Genomic DNA, 7,070 nt, shown 5'->3' on the forward strand with positions numbered 1-7,070 from the left:
GCTTGTCAGAATTGTTAGAATTGGTCAGAAATTAATGTTGTCAATTATCACAGAATTGTCACAGGGAAATTTATCATTGGCTTAAATTTGAGCCATTTATTTGTCACCCTTTAAATTTTCAATGAGTCAGAAGTGTTTGATTTACAAACGATACACTCAGTTGAAAAACAAAAGTAGGGTAAACAAACAAAAATAATCACAAGTAATCTCATTACAACCTCAATTGATTTCAAAAATGCTAGATTTCCAGCTTACCATCAATGAAGTCCAAAATTGAGAAGTACTCGTTATAAAATTTAAATTTTTACAAAGCAGTAGTAATTTTTTTAGCAGATAACCTCTGTGTACCGTTGTTACTAGAGCAAAAGTTGCATAAAAATTGACTACTTAGAATTTTGTTAATAAAAAATAATTATTGACCGGTCAGAATTTTTCAAAATATTCAAATTATTAAGTCCTAAGAATGACAGGGGCATCTTTTGCAGATTCCTAGCGGAGGTGCTGTCAATCTCCGGAAGGGCTCTAATTAGGGGAATATTCAACAATTGACAAACTTTCCAATTCTACATTTCACAAACACTCAAAATTTAATTCATTCACACTGGTTCATTCACTACATTCCATCCGATTCTCCACACGGGGGAGGGCACGGTTGACCAGGAATTTTATTCGCGGATTTATCACTATTCCGTCTGATTCGTCTAGTTCAACGGGTACAGCTGGTCAGGAATTATAAAAAATATCACTTTATTTTACACTTTACACTTAACATTTATTTTACTGTTCACTCACATTTTTAATTTTTTTTAACGTCACTATTAATTCCATCTGATTCTCCCAGCGAAGGAGGGAACAGTTGGCCAGGAATGATCGCGATTCGAAAAAGAAATTTCATCCGATTCGTCTGGTTCGACGGGTACGGTTGGCCAGAAATTCTTCACAAAAAACTAAAAATGATTAAAAACAATAAACACAAATAACACTAAAAAATAAATAAACATATAAAACAAAAAGAAAAAAGAAAATCGGGATTTTCACTCCCCTACACAAAAAGAAAAAAAAAATAATTAATTTTTTTTTTATTAATCCTTAGAACCACCCTTAGTCATTTTTTTGTCATCTCATATACACAAACGGAGTCCAAAATAGACTAGAAGTACATAAGACAACACAAAGGCTATTGTTCTACATCGTCAGCTCTGATAAATAAAGAGCGACGAAAAAGCAAGGGGAATTGAAAATTGAATCGGTTTGTTGTGCAATAAATTACATTTCGTTTAAAAAAAGATTTCAAAGTGCACAAAAACTTACCAAATATAAATAACAAGGACAAATAATCAACCAACAGAAATCCAGTGGGGTCTACATCCACTCTGTTGTTGACTTATTATTTTTCTTTTTTTGTCACAGATCTTCTTTTAAATAAAATATCACAATTTTTCACATTTCTTTTCTTGTTTTTTTTTTGTTTCACTATTGCACTGTTTTTTTTTTGATTTTCTTATTATTTTCACTATTTTGTTTTCCGACCGATATTTTCAATCTTTTTTTTTTTTTAAATTAGAGCAATGTTGCTCTCGCGACGATCGAATCTCGACTGATCGTCGTAGACACAAGGTTCGGTGATCGCGAAGTTTTTATTGTTCTGTCTCTTTTACTCCTTATTAAATAATACCGGTCTCTTTTTGCCTTCCTCACCTCACTGAGGCAAGGCTATAAAATCACTCAAAAATTGAACTTTTAAAATAAGCCTCCCAGATATACCTTTACGTATACATATCGACTCAGAATCAAATTCTGAGCAAATGTCTGTGCGTGTGGATGGACGTAGAATTTTTTTTCTCACTCACTTTTCTCGGAACTGGCTCGACCGATTTTGTCCGGATCTATGTTTTTGGATTTGCCTTCAGGTTCTTTAAGTCTTTTTTTAAATTTCATCCGGCTTGGTGCAGTACTTTAAAAGATATGTTCGAAAAACTGTTTTGGTTGATACTAAAAAGGGTCATTATTTACATAATTTGAAAGCTCCGGCGGATAGCTGTCGGAACTTTACGCTCAGTGCACGCACACAAACACTGCAGTGCTTTCAAATGGTTCATTAAATTTATCATACCTAGATGGCAGCACTCAGATGTATAGTGTCTTTACTAAGTAAGCGTTAGCCAAAGCTTTCGTAGTGTGTGGTTGCAAGGCTTTTAGGAGGAAGGCAGCAACCACCTTCCGGTGGATTAGGTAACGTTTTTGGTTGCAGAGTCCGAGAACAGCTGGGCCGATCCGGTTTTCAAACCTATTGTGTGCCGTTCCCAGACCGATCGATCGGGACTGGAGGCAATAAAGATAGACAAAGACAATGTTGATATTTAAATTGATTTTGAAGTAGTATGTGTGAAGCGAACGATGTACAAACAGAAAAGCAGAAAAAAAAGAACTCAATGAACAGAAATACATTAAATCATTGAACATTTTAACTGCACACACAAAAATAAAATTTTGACCAAATATTCTGCCAAACAGATAGAAAAGCTTACTTAATTTACGTTGGGCGCCATTTGTAATAACGAACTAGGGGGCAATTACCACCACTAGTTCAGTAATTAAAAATTAAATAAAAACCAGAACTTGAGACTCACGGAGATGAGAGAGAGATGTAAAGATCTGCAACTGCTCACATTTGACGTGGGGAAGGAGAATTGTACCTACCCTTTCACAATCCTGGTTCGATTCAGCAAATCGCACTGTCCTGGCAAAAAGAATCACAAAAGATCGTCGCTTTGGGTTATGGGAAAAGTCGTGTTTATTGCGTTTTAAGTTGTCCTAATTTTACGTCCATTTAAAACTAACCTAACCATGTGTGTGTGTGTTCGTGTGTTCTAGTGTATCCCGTGGTGGTCGAGTCAAGTCGGAGGATCTTCCTCCGGCCAGGCCTGGCGCAGCAACGGTTTTGGTGTCTTTGGTTTTGTGTCTTTGTCTTGGATAAAAACCTGTACAGTGTTTAAGGCTTGTTTTAGTACTTGTGCTTTGTGTAACAGTGGTAACAATGAACTCACCGGATGGCCTCCGCCATTGCGCTCTAACAGATTCTCGGGTTGGCGCGCTCTGCCAACTTGGAGGTTCTGAGAAAGGAGTTCATCTCTAATAACTTGTTCTAGCTTTAACGTTTTGATTTTGGATATTTACCACATTTTTGTTACCTCCTTGCACCACCAACCAAACGACCACTTTTGACGTAGAGCGCGGTCCTTGACGGTTAGTTTGGATGGTGCGGGTTGGGACCAACTCCCTGACACTACAATTAACAATTAAGACACTAATTAGACACGACTCAATAAAATACAAGAACTAATTTTACCATTTCGCCGGCTACAGGAATGCTGGGTACAAATAACAGATATTCACAGCACTTTAAATTACAAAACGTTCACAATTTGTTCGTTTGACCAGAGTATGTGTAACGGACTCTGGTCGGTAGCGGCAAATGAGGACGATTCAAAATGACGAAGTCCCTTTTATTAATTTTAAGTCTTTGTTCTTGCGTATTTCGAAAATTGCTCAAAGAGATGTGAGTCGTGCTAACCGTTTTAGGAATAGGGATACCATGTTTTGTATGTTGTTTAAGTGTAATGGTTGATTACAATATCCTAACTTGTCCCTACGGTTCAGTTTGACAGGATGATGCGAAGCATTGTGACCAGAGATTGTACTACGTACAAGCGATAGGTTACAAAGTGCTGAGCCATCGTCTAATAATATACGGCGTCCTATCTCGCCCAGCAAAATGAAGTCAATAAAGTAGTCGGTTTCGATGAGAAAAAGTGGAAAACGTGCACAGCTAAAAAAGTTGTGATCCAGCTGCGTGTAAAAGGCCTGGGTGTAAAATAAATATAGCATTATTTTATGCAATTTTATGTGATTTTACACCCTGAAATATGTAGCCCATCAGTATGGGAAACCTACTTGACCGAAATGTCAAGCCCATATATACGTTTATCCTTACAGCTTTACATCGGTCTGATGGCCGAGTGGGCTAAGGCGCCAGTCCTTACTGTCGGTGCTGAGTTTGAATCCCGTCGGTTGCTACTTTTTTTTGTGTTTGCAAAAAATGTACATGCAGTGTGTAATATAAGTGTTTATTTTGACGAAGGTGATGTGCATGCTTTTGCATGCGATTTTACCATCGGATTTTTTGCTGTGTGGTCAAAAAATAGCGACGCCATTCCCCTATGCTGACGCGTCCCCGAGCAACACTTCAGAGAGAAGTATACGTTGGTGATCTGTCCCTCTTAACTCAACTTAACTTAACACAATCATGCGACCGCCGTTTGGGTGAGTTGATAAATTGATAAGGCTTAAAAAACTTTTATTTTTTTGTTCCTTTTTGAGTAATTTTATCAACTCACACGAAATCGGGAAAAGTTGCCCCGAACCCTCTTCGATGAAACATTTCAAGCCTAATAAGCGGTCGTGTTTGAATGACTAAATCCAAGTACACAAACGAGTAGAGCCACTTTTTGTGAACATTTCTGTTTACAATAGCGAAAGTTTCCTGGCATCACTGGCTCACTCCAACAGGCGCTGCTGTTGGTTTTTTTTTTTTAATTTATATTTATTCAAATTTCTTTTCCATGTACATTCATTCAGTTAAAATATTATTGAGTGTCCAATCACAAACGATGACTTTTCACCTCAATTTTAAATACTAGCAACTTTCATTTATTCATGAAATATTGTAGCTTTCGCTATTCAGTGATTTTAAATGTAGGCGGTCCTACATGTACAAAAGGGAAAAGGGATACCTTAAAACTAACTTATAAACTATATAAAGAGCGGATCAATGCAGCTGAAGACTGCAATGATTTTTGTCGAAATGCATCAATTATCTTATTGGACATAACATCCAAAGTGTCAACTTCGGCTAATTGATGAAGTTCACTGGTGCTGAACCAGGGAGGAAGTTTCAGAATCATTTTCAGAATTTTGTTCTGAATCCTCTGAAGTTTTTTCTTCCTGGTTAAGCAACAGCTTGTCCAGATCGGCACAGCATAAAGCATGGCAGGTCTGAAAATTTGTTTATAAATTAACAGTTTATTCTTGAGACAAAGTCTAGAATTCCTGTTTATAAGTGGATACAAACATTTAATATATTTGTTACATTTAACCTGGATACTTTCAATGTGATCCTTGTAAGTAAGGTTTTTGTCAAAACCAAGTCCAAGATATTTCACTTGATCCTCCCACTTTAAATTTACCTCATTCATCTTTATAATGTGATGACTTTTTGGTTTAAGAAAATCAGCCCTTGGTTTGTGAGGGAAAATAATAAGTTGAGTTTTTGCAGCATTTGGAGTAATTTTCCATTCTTTCAAATAAGAATTGAAAATATCCAAGCTTTTTTGTAATCTTCTTGTGATGACACGAAGGCTTCTGCCTTTGGCGGAGATGCTTGTGTCATCAGCAAAAAGTGATTTCTGACATCCTGGGGGCAAATCAGGCAAGTCAGAAGTAAAAATATTGTATAAAATTGGACCCAAAATGCTTCCTTGAGGGACGCCAGCACGTACTGGTAGTTGATCAGATTTGCTATTCTGATAACATACCTGCAGAGTACGATCCGTCAAATAATTTTGAATAATTTTCACGATATAAATCGGAAAATTAAACCTTTTCAATTTCGCAATCAAACCTTTATGCCAAACACTGTCAAATGCTTTTTCTATGTCTAGAAGAGCAGCGCCAGTAGAATAGCCCTCAGATTTGTTGCTTCGAATTAAATTTGAAACTCTCAACAACTGATGAGTAGTTGAATGCCCAAGGCGAAATCCAAACTGCTCATCAGCGAAAATTGAATTTTCATTAATGTGCGTCATCATTCTATTAAGAATTATTCTTTCGAATAATTTACTAATAGATGAAAGCAAACTAATGGGCCGATAGCTTGAGGCTTCAGCAGGATTTTTATCCGGTTTCAAAATCGGAATTACTTTGGCATTTTTCCAACTACTGGGAAAATATGCCAAATCAAAACATTTGTTGAAAATTTTGACCAAGCTACTTAAAGTTGCTTCTGGTAATTTTTTAATTAAAATGTAAAAAATGCCATCCTCACCAGGGGCTTTCATATTTTTAAATTTTTTGATAATAGATTTTATTTCATTCAGATCCGTATTAAAAACTTCATCTGATGAAAATTCTTGTTCAACAATATTCTGAAATTCTATTGAAATTTGATTTTCAATAGGACTCAAAACATTCAAGTTGAAATTATGAGCACTCTCAAACTGCTGAGCAAGTTTTTGAGCTTTTTCCCCATTAGTTAATAGAATATTATCACCATCTTTTAAAGAAGGGATGGGTTTTTGAGGTTTCTTAAGAACCTTTGAAAGTTTCCAAAAAGGTTTGGAATAAGGTTTAATTTGTTCGACATCTCTTGCGAACTTTTCATTTCGCAGGAGAGTGAATCTGTGGTCAATAACCTTTTGCAAATCTTTTTGAATTCGCTTCAGTGCAGGATCACGAGAACGTTGATACTGTCTTCGGCGAACATTTTTCAGACGAATCAGAAGCTGAAGATCGTCATCAATAATGGGAGAATCAAATTTGACTTGGACTTTAGGAATAGCAATATTCCTAGCATCCAAAATTGCATTAGTTAAAGATTCCAAGGCTGAATCAATATCAGCTTTGGTTTCTAAAACAAAATCATGATTTAAATTATTCTCAATATGATGCTGATACCTGTCCCAATTAGCTTTGTGGTAATTAAAAACAGAACTATTGGGTCTGGTAACTGCTTCATGAGAAATTGAAAAAGTTACTGGAAGATGATCAGAATCAAAATCAGCATGAGTCACTAAAGGACCACAATACTGACTTTGATTTGTCAACACCAAATCAATAGTAGATGGATTTCTAACAGAAGAAAAGCAAGTTGGCCCATTCGGGTATAAAACCGAATAAAGACCAGAAGTGCAATCTCTGAATAGAATTTTACCATTGGAATTTACTTTTGAATTATTCCAAGATTGGTGTTTGGCATTAAAATCACCGATAATCAAAAATCGAGATCTATGCCG

The 7,070-nt window shown here is 36.1% G+C and overlaps 1 long non-coding RNA gene across 1 annotated transcript; it reads right to left on the reverse strand.

Annotated features, from left to right (window-relative positions):
- Positions 1-2,835: 2,835 nt before the first annotated feature.
- On the reverse strand, positions 2,836-3,718 carry LOC128093095 (uncharacterized). Its single transcript, XR_008212235.1, has 3 exons — positions 3,178-3,718; positions 3,048-3,113; positions 2,836-2,981 (listed from the first exon to the last, which is right to left on the reverse strand). It is a non-coding gene; the product is annotated as an uncharacterized LOC128093095 (long non-coding RNA).
- Positions 3,719-7,070: the final 3,352 nt, after the last annotated feature.

Source organism: Culex pipiens, chromosome 2, assembly GCF_016801865.2.
Source record: "Culex pipiens pallens isolate TS chromosome 2, TS_CPP_V2, whole genome shotgun sequence".
NCBI classification, from domain to species: domain Eukaryota; kingdom Metazoa; phylum Arthropoda; class Insecta; order Diptera; family Culicidae; genus Culex; species Culex pipiens.